A 14,380-nucleotide genomic window follows, 5' to 3' on the forward strand; every position below is an offset into this window, starting at 1 on the left:
AGCTTGCAAAGCCCTCCCTATGTGCCTGGCACTACATTAAGGAATACAGTATGGAATAAGGCAGAAACAATTTTGATGGTTTGGAATTTATACTCTAATGGAGGAGTCAGAACCTTAACAAATAAAATATCAAATTGTAATAAAAATAAATCAGAGCAAGGGCATAGAGGCAGGAGGGCTGAGGAGCTATTTTAAGCATGATGATTAGAGAAGTGAAGAGGGGAGATGGGCGGGGGAACATGAAGGAAATGAGGGAGGAAGCCAAGCAGACATCTGGGGGAAGGATGTCCTAGGCATTAAAAAAAGCAAGTGTGAAAGCCTAGAGAGAGGAATATGCTTGGCAGGCTTGTCCCGAACATTGTTGAAGCCCAGGGCAAGAGAACAAATGGAGGTCCATGAACTCTAATGTCTAGAAGTTAAAGGTTATAAAACATATCCTGTCATCCAAACTTGACTAATATGCCTCAATGTTGGCTTGGAAGGTCAGATTTAGATTTAAAATTCTTGGACTCCTCAGGGTTCTGCACCATAACCTGGCGGTAGACAGAAGCTTCTAGCTTCTGATCTCAGGCAAAGGTCAAACCCCCGTTCTCTTCCCATGCCAGAATTCTCCCATCACCACAAGGGAACTTGCACAACCCCGATTAGCTGCCCTCTGATTGCTCCTTGCAACCAGGGATGTGCACGCTCATGACAGAGTCTGTTCTCAGAGAGATGAATGAACCAGGGAAGTGACCCATGCTGGCCCTGGAATTCACTATTGGCCATTTGGGCAGCACATTCATGGGTTCTGATTCCCAGGATGTGGTCTTGATGGGGCACAGGCTCTGGATGGGCATAGCCCCTTGACTTCACTGACTCTGCCCTGTAGGGAAGAGAGTGGCTGAGGGAAGGACTGAGCAGGAACCCTAAAGTCATGAGGCTTGAGACCGTGGCTCCGTTAGCCAGGGTCTAAGGGTGACACAGTTGCTTGTCACACTTGAGAAAGGACAAGAAGGATATTCCTTATATCCTCAGGATTTGAACTGTGATGATAAAGTAGATATGAGACTTCCGTTCTCTGGAGGGTGTATAAAAAGTAAAGGAAGGAAGAAAAGGAAACCAGAATGTATGGAGCATCTGTGCCAAGCCTGGCTGTGTGCAATATGCTTTTGCTCGTGTGATGTAATTTAATCTTCCAAATAATCCTGGGAAGTAGGTTTCATACTCTCCTGCAGACAGGTAAAAAAACAAAAAAATTACCCAGGGAGGTCACTGCCTTGTCTAGAGTCATATAGCTAGTGAGCCTCAGAGCAGAGGCTCAAATCTAGGGCTCCAGCTAATTCTAAAGCCTGTGTTCTTTCTAACTACAACACATTGCCTTGGAAAGATATGCTCAAAGAGAGACTTCTTTTGTAACACGGGCGAAAAACAATAAATAAAGTAAAATCCTATACTGCGCATAGAGGAAAATGAATGCAGAGATCCTTAATCCAGAGCTGATTCTTGCCCTCAAATCCCTAGAGCTCCTGGGAGCCCATGTGAGTTTATATGAGGATAATATGTGAGTTTAAAGTTTTCAGGTATTTTTCTTTTACTTTAGGTAAAATGTATGTATAGCAAAATACACAGACCTTATATATACAATTTTAAGAGTTTGGTGTTGCAAGTACAAACACTCATGTAGTCACTACTCCAATGAAGGTATTTCTTCCAGATATGACACTCATTCCAGAATTTTCTCTATATCTCTTTTCTGGCAATCTCCTCCCACAATAGGCAACTACTTAATTTCTGATAAATAACTGTTCTGATTTCTATCACTATGGATTCATTTTTGCCTGATTTATTATTTCATGTAAATAGAAGCATGCAGTATGTAATCTTCTTAAAAATTTCTTTATTGATTAAAATATTACATATGTGTCCTTATCCTCCTATTACCCCCCATAGTATGTATTCTTTTTATCTGGTTTCTTTTGCTCTGTATGATTTTTGAGATTTATCCATACAATGGGATAAAAGTAATTATCTCCTTTTTATTGTTAAGTATTCCATTGTATGCCTATACCACCATTTGTTTACCTGTTTACTTCTTGATAGGCATTGGGCTGCTTCCTATTTTTGGCTATTATGAATAAAGCTTTTATAAACATTCTTGCACATGTCTTTTTGTGAATATGTGTATTCATTTATCTTAGGTCTATACCTAGGAGGGAGATTGCTGGGTTATATGGAAGGTGTAGATTTCAAGGTGGTTATATAATTTCACACTGCCACCAGTAATACATAAGAGTTTCAGTTTTTGATGTTATTTTTAATTCAACATATTTAATTTTGAAATGTTTCAAACATAAAATAAAGAATTATATTAATAACAGACAGCCTTTATTCTATCACTCATATTTAACACATTAACAATTCCCTGTGTTTGCTTAAGATCTTAATAAATGAAGTAGTACAGATGTACTTGAAGATTCTATTCCCATCTCTTTCCTCTTCCTCCTCCCTGGAAATTAGCATCATCTTGAAGTTTGTGTGTACCTTCCTATGTCTGTCTATTCTTAGATACATGACATAGTATATGAACCATTTTTAATATTTCACCAAGTCTAACAAAGATGGCATATTTTCCTGTGAGAATCCTGGGCAGAATATTTAAAACAGCAACATCTGGGCAGACTGGCTCTCGGGTGGCCCGGGCCCCGGGAGAGGAGTCGCATGTGTTGGTTCAGAAGGCGGTAGTGGCGGGAGCGGAGGCGTTGGCGGCGGTACCACCACCCGGGGTTTGTGAGATGGCTGCTAACATTTCTCAATCTGGGGGGCATGATTGCAAAGGAGACTCCAGGAGCAATATCAAGTTAGATGCAGATTACCCACTCCGGGTCCTTTACTATGGAGTGTGTTCATTACCAACAGAGTACTGTGAATATATGCCTGATGTTGCTAAATGTAGACAGTGGTTAGAGAAGAATTTTCCAAATGAGTTCGCAAAACTTACAGTAGAAAATTCACCCAAACAAGAAGCTGGAATTAGTGAGGGTCAAGGACCAGCAGGAGAAGAGGAAGAGAAGAAAAAAATTAGAACAGCAACATCTTAGTAAGTAAGTCAACTTGATCCTTAAAATATTTTTAATTTTCTATTTATTGTTGTTTATTAATATTAATTTTGATTAGGTTGATCATACCTACAGTTAATAGAAATATTTATTTTATTTTAAAAGGCAGTTGACATGGCAGATGAAAATCCTTCAAAGCATGGCATCCTTGAAAAAAAAAAGTAATGAGGAAGTTCTTAACAATCGAGCTGATGAGAACTATACCACCTTTCCATATCACAGATAAGGAAACTGAGTCACATACCAGTTGTGACTTGCTAGGTTCTTAGAACTAAAGAATTACCAGAACCAGGTCTTCTGATGTTCATTTTAGAAATCTCTTGGCCTCCCCATGCGGCTTCCATGCCACTGCAGGCCATCAGAGATAAAGAAGAAAGGAAGGAGAGGAGAAAATGTGATGTGGAGGCAGGAGGAAGCAAAAACTTCATAAAAACAAGACAGCAGAAATGTGGTATTTTAAGGAAGAGGTTTGCCCTTCATGTGAATGATTCTTGGATTTTGGTGTATATTTTTGGTAGCAGTATGTGGTGAGTCACTAACAAAGAGCTTAAGACAGATGAGTTAACATAAATGGACCAAAATAAGCCTGTGGTCTCTAGCCTGAGCAGCTGTTGGATGAACCTGCCAATATTTTATTTCCCAGAGACACTTGCAGCAGATTTAAGTGAGCAGGCAGTGAGTGCCACATTAGAAAATCCCATACCATTCAGAGTTTCCTGTGCCTGAGATATGGCTATCCAGAGCCCGCCTCCCCGCCCCCCCCCCCCCCCCCCGCCCCAACTATTTACCGAAGCTCCACTTTATGGAAGAGGGTAAGTTAGAGGGGGATATTGTAAAGGCACAGCAATCAGCCCTGAATATCTCACTAGCTGTGACAGCTACTCTGTGGCTCTAGTTTTCATTTTCTGAATGAGGAGCTTGGATTGGATGATTTCCTAAGTCCCCTCCAGTTTAAAAATGTATACAGCTCACATTTATTGAGCACTTACTTTGTGCTAGGCATCTTGCAAAGTGTTTTACAAAGGAATTGCCTCCCGCCCTCTGTTAAACCTTTGAGGTTGTTTCAACAGTAGCCCCATTTTGCAGGTAAAGAAACCGAATCTTAAAGAGGATAAGAGACTTACCTGAAGCCCTGTAGTGAGCAATGGCAGAGCCTGAACTCCAATCTGGAACTGTCTCAGAAACCTGGCTTCCGAATCACCATTTTGCGTGGTGCCTTCGCCCTAAACAGAAAATTAGGAATGAGTTGCTGTCACATCCCTCTTCCTCTCCATAGCTTTGTATCTGTTTGAAAGCATTATGCTTCAATTGCACTGCAGTGGATTTTCAGGTCCTAATTGGAATTCCTCACTGAATCCATACACTGCAGTGTGAGTGAATGACGTGAAGGATAGTAATCAAATTCAGAACACACACATTTCACCCAGGACAGAAATAGTATTGAGTGGGGCACAGCAGAGCTATTTGATTTACAGAACCATCATCATCTTGAATAATTTGTACGTTCTCTCCAGTGGACACTCTGTACTTGGTGCTCCTGCTGATGTCACTGGCAGAGATGTCTCATGAGGAGACACCCTGTTTGAAAAGCTGATGCAGTAACCTCCTCTATCCTGATTTAATATGATATGGCCATGGCAACCGTGGTAATAGTGGCAGCTCCTCTGTTCCTTTTCATTAATGACTCACAATTTACACATCTCTTGCATTGCCACTCTTCCAGGAAAGACTTCAGATGTAGAAAGAGCATCCTTCTCTAATACAAAATAAAATAAATAAACTCTAAGATTGTGGGTGATTTCATCTAATTTCTGCCCAAGATCAATTTTCAGTTGGTTACCGACAATCCTGTTTTGAGAGTCTGTTGGGATATTTATGACTGAAATCACACGCTCCATAATTCTTTCTTTGATGTCTATATATACAGGAAAGGGGACCTGAAGCAATATCTAATAATTCAAACCAAAAAAGCACTGCTGCTTCTATTTAGTTGGATGTTTTATGACATAAACTTTGAGCTGAAAAGGGAGGGGAAAATACACTCAACCTGCTGCATTTTTATACACAGATAATGAACTATCAGAAAGGGAAACTAAGAAAACAATCCTATTTACAATTGATTAAAAAAATAAAATACCTAGAAATAAATTTAACCAAGGAGGTAAAAGACCTATACTCATAAAATTATAAGACACCAAAGGAAGTTATTAAATAAGATACAAATAAGTGGAAGCATATGCCGTATTCATGGATAGGAAAAATTAACACCATTAAAATGTCCATACTACCCAAAGCAATCTACAGATTCAATGCAATTCCTATCAAAATGCCAATGGCATATCTCACAAAACTAGAACAAATAGTCCAAACATTTATATGGAATCACGAAAGACCCAGAATAGCCACAGTAATCTGCAGATAGAACAAAGGTGGAGGTATTGCCTGGCTGGCATGGCTCAATAGTAGATCCTTAACCTATGAACCAGGAGGTCAGGACATATGCCTAGGTTGCAGGCTTGATCCCCAGTGTGTGGTATGCAGGAGGCACTCAATCAATGATTCTCTCTCATCATTGATGTTTCTATCTCTCCCTCTCCCTTTCTCCCTGAAATCAATAAAAATATTTTTTTAAAAATGTTGGCCGTATCATGCTATCTGATATCAACCCATACTGAGCAAGTGAGTAAATGTAAATTTTCATTTAAAATATTTTAAATTCAAAGATCAAGTTTTACTGACTATTCCATGTGTTGTAAACAGTAGAGGAATCAAAGGTGAACTTTCCTAATGAGAAACACAGAACTGATTATTTAAAATGGCAGCATGTAATAAATGCTATAAAAACAAATTCCAAACAAAGTGTTAGCAGAGTTAGCGAGAGATGTTTTAATTACAGCTTTGGGAAAGTGATATTTGATCTGGCCCTGGAAAAATTTCTGCAGGTAGGGCTGGGTGGGAGAGGAGATAAAGAAGGGCATGTGTGTGAGTGGTAGGGAACAAGGCCTCTGAGGCAGAAAGTCCATGGTACATTCATGAAATGGAGAAACCCGAAGTGCCTGAAGTAAGGGGTGGACAGTTATGGGGGGAGGGTGACAAATAGAGTCTGTCAAAGCAGCTGGGGCCTGCTCATAGAGGGCCTGGGCTATTTTTCAAGGAGTTTGGCCTTTATTTTACCTGTAGGGATGAAGTTTCAAAGGTGGTAAAGCAGAAGAGTCATTTTGAAGGTAGAATTGTTATCTTTCTTAAATTAATATTAAAAAATGTGTTCACTTACAGAAAAATAAAAAAGCAAATTCAACACAAAGAACAGAAACCTGATATAATCACTGCTATCACTTTCATATGTCAACTCTAAGATATTTAAAAAATCAATATAATTCTCATACCATGAAACTCGCCATTTTAAAGCATATAATCAATTGAGTTTTAGTATATTCACAAGGTTTTGCAACCATCAACACTGTCCAATTCCAGAACATTTTCATTACCTCAAAAAGAAATCCCCATATCCATTAGCAGTTACCTGCCAATCTCTGACTACTACTAATCTACTTTTTGTCTCTATAGATTCTCCCAGAGATACTTTTCTATGCATATATGTGAAAATATACACTGAGTAGCCAGATTATTATGATATCTGAATGCATAATAATCTGGCCACTAAGTGTATATCCTATATAATAAAAGGTTAATATGCAAATTGTCCCCTCAACCAGGAGTTCAACCAGCAGGCAGGCCAGCCAACCACCCATGTCCCCTCCCCTTGGCCAGGCTGGCTGGACCCCACCCATGCAAGAATTTATTCTATCTCTATCTCTGTCTCTGTCTTTCTCTCTCTCTCTCTCTCTCTCTCTCTCTCTCTCTCTCTCTCTCTCTATCTCTATCTCTATCTCTACCTATAGATATGAAATACACTGAGTGGCCAGATTATTAAGATCTCTGAACGCATAATAATCTGGCCACTCAGTGTACATACTTTCAGAAGTCATAATAGCCGAAGCCAGTTTGGCTCAGTGGTAGAGCATCGGTCTGCGGACTGAAGGGTCCCAGGTTTGATTCCGGTCAAGGGCATGTATCGATACATTGGTTGCAGGCACATCCCCGGTGGGGGATGTGCAAGAGGCAGCTAGTCGATGTTTCTCTCTCATCGACGTTTCTAGCTTTCTATCCCTCTCTTCTCCTCTCTGTAAAAAATCAATAAAATATATTAAAAAAATGAAGTCATAATAATCTGCCCACTCAGTCTATCTATATCTATATCTATATCTATATCTATATCTATATCTGTATCTGTATCTGTATCTGTATCTGTATCTGTATCTGTATCTGTATCTGTATCTACAATATATCTATGTCATCTATATCTATTACTCCTCCTCCCATCTCCAAATGGATTTGTACATGCTGTGAAATAAGTTGTTGAATCTTGCACATATTTGTTTGTGAAAAATTAGTCTGGGTGACAGGGCAAGGGTATATTGGAAAAAAGAGGTTGGGGGCAGTGAGACTATTTAGCAATGCCTGCAGTAGGGGAGACAAGAAGTCCTGGGAGTATCATCTAGGATGCCAGCAGTCTAGTGGATGCTGTGGTATGCTTCCAAGATCCCCATTTCAGAACTGAGGTATTCATCAGCCCAGTTGCAGGAAATGCTTGCGGCTGATGGATCTATCTGAGTCTCCTTTTGGGCCTTGCCCTTACTTGAAGAGAGCTTGCTAGCTAGCCCCGAAGCATATTTTCCACTGCACCCAATACTTGGTCATTGGTGGGGTGGTGGTTTATAAAGGCCCCACCTTCCCCGATTTGGAGACTATATGGCCATCCCAGCTCTAGAGCTCCCTAAAAGCTGAGGATTTTCTTGTGACTGTATTGTAGCCCAGCTCCTCCCTCTGTCCAACCCTGCTGCCCTTCCTGCTCCACAGATGTTGTTCCTAATAAACTTCCTGGACCCATATATTTACCTCTAAGTCTGTTTTCCAGGGCACTCAACCTGTAGCAAATAACGAGGATAAAAATGGAGCTGGCATAGGTAGATGTCTTTATGGAACAACTGTATGGACAGAGCATGGCGATTGATTGGAGATGTGGGGTGGGAAGTGTGGAGTGTTAAAGAGAAGGAATAAAATAAACATATGTATGTATATGTAATTTATACATTCAATTTATACATACAAACTACACGCATTGTTTATATATGTAAATCATAGTAAACTCTCAGACACTTAGTGTGTAATTTTTACCACAAACAGCTCTGAAAACTAAAGGTGCAAGATGAGTTAGATCTGGTTATTTTGTTCACTGAATCCACAGTGTTTTGCGGGCAGACAGAAGGTAAAACAGCTAATTCCAATACAATGTGTTGCACAGCATGGTAAATTATAGGGAAAGGTGGTGAGGAAAGATGAAGGAAATGAAGATGCTGCCGAGATTTTAAGCCAAGGTGTCTTGAAAGATGGTGAGCCATCATATGACATTGGGAATGCTGATGAGATTGTAATAAAAAATATCAAGGTTAATATATCCTTCAAAGAGTTGAAAATATGGGTTTTGAAATTCTTAGGAAGGTCATGAATAGAAATATATATTTAGGTGGCCTCTATAGAGAAATGATAGTTAACGCCTTGGGTATAGATGAGATTGTCCAAGATCATATAAGCTGGACATGTGGAACAGATCTACAGCAGAGCTGACTAATGTCCAAACTCAGGCCGTCATTCTCCATGCCAACACACATGGCAGACATAGCTAATTGAACATATAGCTATAGACTTCTTCTCAAAACATGCCTTCAGGAAGCCATTATCAATAAATCTATCTAATACTTAGAGGACTTGAAAAGAAAAAGAGATTTGAAGTGGGAGGCCAGTGGTGACCTTATGGAGAGTGGTTTCCTTAGAAGGTTGCAAGAGAAGTGAGATGAAGGAAGTTTGAGTAGAGAATGAGAGGTATTTCCAAATGGTCTGCCTTGACCCAGGGGAGGAGCTTGTGGAAAATGAATTTCTAGGACTCACTCCACAGCCATGGCCAAAGGCTGTCCTTGGACCTCCCAGAAGTGTTTTGATCAGGGTTAAGTGTGGAGCACAGAGAGCCTAGAAGCTATGGATGGGTACTCACTGTAGCAGACGCTCTTGATATCCCTTTCAAATGCATTCAGCACTCATTGTTTAGTACACACTGCTCATCCACAAGCACATGGACTCTTTGCCTGAGGATTTTCTCTGGCCACTGGAGCATGTTTGTCTGCTTGCCAGAAATGCCAGAGATTAACTTCCCAGAGAGCACTCTCAACCAAGAAAGGATGGAAGTTGGTGGTTATCTCAGCTTTCTTATCTCTCACAGGGAATACTCTGGGCTTGTTTTATAGTTTCCCAGTGGTCCAAGCTGGATTGAGCCTGAGGTACCAGAGTATGCTCATTAATATACTATATACTGACTTCCTTCTTTCTGTCTCACTTCCCTACTCTTTTCCCTAGGTGTTCTGAGATCACCTCTCACCTACACTATTATCTTTGTCTCATATCCTTGTCTCAGAGTTGGCTCTTAGGGAAACCCAAAACTTACAATCTCATTTCCTCTTCCTGGGCACACAGAACAAATACATATTCCAGTGGCTCTTACAGTCTGGTTGGGCCCATGTGATTAGGCTCTGAGCCATGGGCAGAAGTTACTAGTATATATTAGGTCTAGTAATAATTAATGTCGTTTTCTAATACTTTTTTAAATCGAATTTATTTAAACAATACAACAAAATTTAATCAACAATATAGTTGCCGTTGTTTTCTACTACTTGTGCCCAACGCTCAGGAAGCATTTTAATCCCTCTGTTGTAAAATTCTTGTGATTTTGATGCAAAAAATTCGGTCAATGCATTTTTGAGGCATTCTTCATTATTAAATTTTTTTCCAAGAAGAAAGTTTTGCAAAGAACGAAACAAATGGTAATCAGAAGGGGCAATATCAGGAGAATATGCAGGTTGAGGGAGAACTTCCCATTCCAACTGGCGCAGTTTTTCAGCAGTGATTCTTGCAGTATGCGGTTGTGCGTTACCGTGGTGAAGAATTACGCCCTTCCGATTAATCAGCGTGGGTTCTTTTTTTCTTAAAGCTTGGGATAACCTTTCCAATTGGGCACTATACACTGCACTTGTAATGGTTTGGTTAGATGGTAAAAGTTCATAATGAAGAATTCCTTTAAAATTCCACCAAACACACAACACCACTTTTTTCGCATGCAAGTCAGGTTTTGGCGTGGGCTGCGGAGCCTCATTTTTGTCCACCCATTGAGGCCGCCTTTTCAAATTAACATACAGCACCCATTGTTCATCTCCGGTAAAAATTTGCTCTAAAAACGGCAAACGGTTTTGACGAGAGAGGAGCGAACAGCAAATTGTGACTCTTTGATTACGGTTGTTGTCGGTCAACTCATGAGGAACCCATTTTCCAAACTTTTGGACTTTGCCAAGTGCACGCAATTGATTGGAAATTGTTTTTTGTGAACAATTTAAAGTTGTCGCAAGCTCTTGTTGGGTAATTTGAGGATTTTGCACCAAAAGAGCTTGAAGAGCTTCTTGATCAAAATTGGACACACGGCCTCGACCACTCTTGTCATCTAACGAAAAATTTCCCTCGCGAAATTTCTCAAACCAACACTGGCATTTTCTGGCGCTAACTGCATCTTGACCAAGAGCACTACAGATGTTTTTTGCAGCCTCACTTGCTTTTCTTCCTAATTGGAACTCGTAAAGCATGCAGTGCCGAATATGCTCTTCATCCGCCATCTTCTTAGCCCTAGTTTTGCAACAAAAACCAAACCAAACACAAACTTTTTCAAGCAAAACTTGTTAATTGCACTTCACACGTTCTGTAGATACCACGTGTTTGAAGGTTATGTCAATACAAGTCAACGCCAAGCAAGATTTTAAACGAATGTTTAAAAACGACATTAATTATTACTAGACCCGATACATCACCTCCAGACCTGGCCACAAAACTCCTCATGTGATCATCCTGTTGATCTTTCCTTTCCATAGTGACTTCAGAGGCCATGTGTTTAAGATGGCAGCATCACAAGATAGAGGTGCCTGGATTCCTGAGTCACCAATTAGGGGAGACCTATTAAGGAGAGCTATTCTACTTATACCATTCATGTCTTCAACATGATTGAATATATGAATGAGAAATAGAACTTTACTATGTTAAATCACTGATATTGTTGTTATAGCAGCAAGCCTTAATTGTTCTGACTAATATACCTGCCATCTCAGTCTCCCTTCATTCACATCTCCAAAATTACTGCTCTCCATCCTCCTTAAAAAATTTCCATTCCCTCAGTGTGGCTGACAACATAGCTCAAAATGGCCATGTGTTAAAGGCAAGAGATATAATTATTTGATTAAAGTGCACTCAATTGTGAACAATAAGTACCAAATTAGCTCCCAAAATTAGTTATGTTTTCAAATAGATTTCTGATTGGTGGGATCTATGAGGGAGACCTTCTTGGTATCTTTGTGTAATTATTAGCATCGCCCACTCCCAGCTTTATCTGCATTGTCCAGAAGAGAGGTTAGCCACTTCTAAAGGGTTGCTGACTTCTAGAACAAAGCCCAAACTCCTTAACCTGGCATTTAAAAAAATATATATTTTATTGATTTTGTACAGAGAAGAAGGGAGAGAGATAGAGAGTTAGAAACATCGGTGAGAGAGAGTCATCGATCAGCTGCCTCTTGCACACCCCCTACCAGGGATATGCCCGCAACCAAGGTACATGCCCTTGACCGGAATCAAACCCAGGACCCTTCAGTCCCCAAGCCAACGCTCTATCCATTGAGCCAAACCGGTCTCGGCCTTAACCTGGCATTTTCAGGTATCCTCAGTTAGCCCCAGCCTACATACCTACACTGATCTTTGCCACTCCCACTCCCATGAAACTTTTTAAATCATACTACACATGATAGGGTGTATTTCCCCACTTCTGCTCCTTGGCTCTCCTGTACCCTCCACTTAGGGTATCATTTCCTCCCTTGTTTTCCTTTCCAGAAGTGGCCCCCACTCAGAGGCCTGACTCAAATTCTGTCTCCTCTCTAAAACTGGAATCCCAGTTTGCCTTTCCTTTTGCTGCTGCTACTCCTTTGGCCTCCAGCACTTGCTGCTTATTATTATTTCCATCTTCTCATTGTTTAGGCTCTCTGTTCTGAACTAGAAATGAACTATTTAAAGAAAAATATAATGCCTATTCCTAGTTTTAATTAGCTTTTCACATACTGTCAGGGGCATGGCTACTGAAAATAGATAGATGATAGATAGGTAGGTAGCTAAGGATATCACAAATGGAACTTAAATATGCAAAGTCTTATTCACATGATTTAAAATAACTATTATTTGGAAATGATTTCAAACTTAAGAAAAAGTTGCAGAAATAAAATACTATAAACAACATCTGTAAATGATTTATTGAGATTCACTTACTATAAACATTTTACCCCATTTCTTTTATATTTCTATATCTAGCTCTTTATCATCCATTATTTACCTACCTATGTATCTATCTATATTTTCCTTTCTACACATGCACACAGTTTTTCTGAAGCATTTGAGAGTAACTTACATCTTGAGCCTTTACTTTTAAATACTTTAGTGTGTATTTCCTAAAGAAAAGAAATAATCTCTTACCTAATCACAATATAATGTCAATTTAGTACTGACACAACACATTTGTATCAATATTTTTTTCTCATTCTAATTTTTTCAATTGATTCAATAATGCTCTTCATGGCATTTCCCCCATCCAGTACAAAATCCAGTACAGTGTCAGACATTGCATTTCATTGTTATATCTCTTTAGTCTCCTTTAATATGGAATACTTCCACAGTCGTTCTTTGTCTTCTATGATACTATTTTTCAAATTAACCTTCTTCCCCCTTTTAAAAGAATGTCAAAGTTGCAAAAATATCTCCTAGGTATAGAAGCATAAACAAGCTGTTGAACTTCAGGGGAAGGGCAGGGGAGGGTGCATGAGAAGAGATCAACCAATGAACTGTGTCGAGGACACAGACAATGGGGAGGTGAGAGCCTGGGGGGTAGGGGAGGATGGAAGCAGGCTGGAAGAGGTTAATGGAAGGCAGGGGGGCGGAAAGGAGGACCTATGTAATACTTTAAACAATAAAGATTTAAAAAGTATATCTCCTAGGTATTTTATATACAGATATATGGATGGATGTGGAGTGTCTGAGTAGTGTCATAAGCATTCCCAGTACAAGACTTCTGATTTGAAGCCCTTTTATTCTCATTCTAAATTTCTGACCAATGGCAATATTATTTTAAAAATATATTTTTATTAATTTCAGAGAGGAAGGGAGATGGAGAGTTAGAAACATCAATGATGAAAGAGAATTATTATTTAGCTGCCTCCTGCACACTCCCTATGGGGGATCAGGCCTGCAACCCCAGCATGTTCTCTTGACCAGAATCGAACCAGGAATCCAACCAGGGATCAAACCAGGGACCCTTTGGTCCATAGGCCAACGCTCTATCCACTGAGCCAAACCAGCTAGGACCCAATGGCAATATTATTAACATTGCTCATAGGACTATTTGACTTACTTTATTTACACCATCTTTCTCCTCATTTAAGTGGAGTTGGAGTGGAAAAGGAAATTGCAAATTTCTTTCTCCTCCAGCCTCTGCTGGCCTGCAGGCTGCATGGGAGGAAAAGTCAATAGAGGAAGTGAGAGTAAACTGAGAAGTTGAAATCAAAGTGGTGGGCTGCTGAGTCTTGGCTGTGGTGTATTTCTTCTGTGAAGTCAAAGCATTTTTAGAGATAGCATTCAACCACAGTTAAATAAAATTTCTGTGCTATAGAGAAGGAAGGCATTAGTAATTTCCACTGCCTATGAAAGGAAACAAAGATACTGACAGGCACAGTGTCTTTTCTACTTTGAGTCTGAGAGACAGTGAGGAATTATGGAAAGAGAGGAGAGATTTTACTTTATTTATTACCACTGCTGCCAAGTAGTTATGTAGCTCAGCAAGTCACATGCTCTCTGAGCCTTGATAATATTATCTGTAAAATGAGTGTTTAGAATAGACTAGATTCCCTCTAAGTTTCCTTCAGTGATTCTAAAATTCATGATCATGAATTCCAGCATACATTCAATGCACATCTATGGAGTGTCCAGTATGTGTTGGGCACTGGGAAAGGATGAGTAGGGCCTAGTTTTTGTTCTCCCAACATGGTGGTAGAAGTGGTAGAGGGAAGGCATGTAAGCAAAGAATTGTGAGAAGGACC

The sequence above is a fragment of the Pipistrellus kuhlii genome, unplaced genomic scaffold (genome assembly GCF_014108245.1).
Source record: "Pipistrellus kuhlii isolate mPipKuh1 unplaced genomic scaffold, mPipKuh1.p scaffold_m20_p_16, whole genome shotgun sequence".
In the NCBI taxonomy this organism is placed as follows: Eukaryota; Metazoa; Chordata; class Mammalia; order Chiroptera; family Vespertilionidae; genus Pipistrellus; species Pipistrellus kuhlii.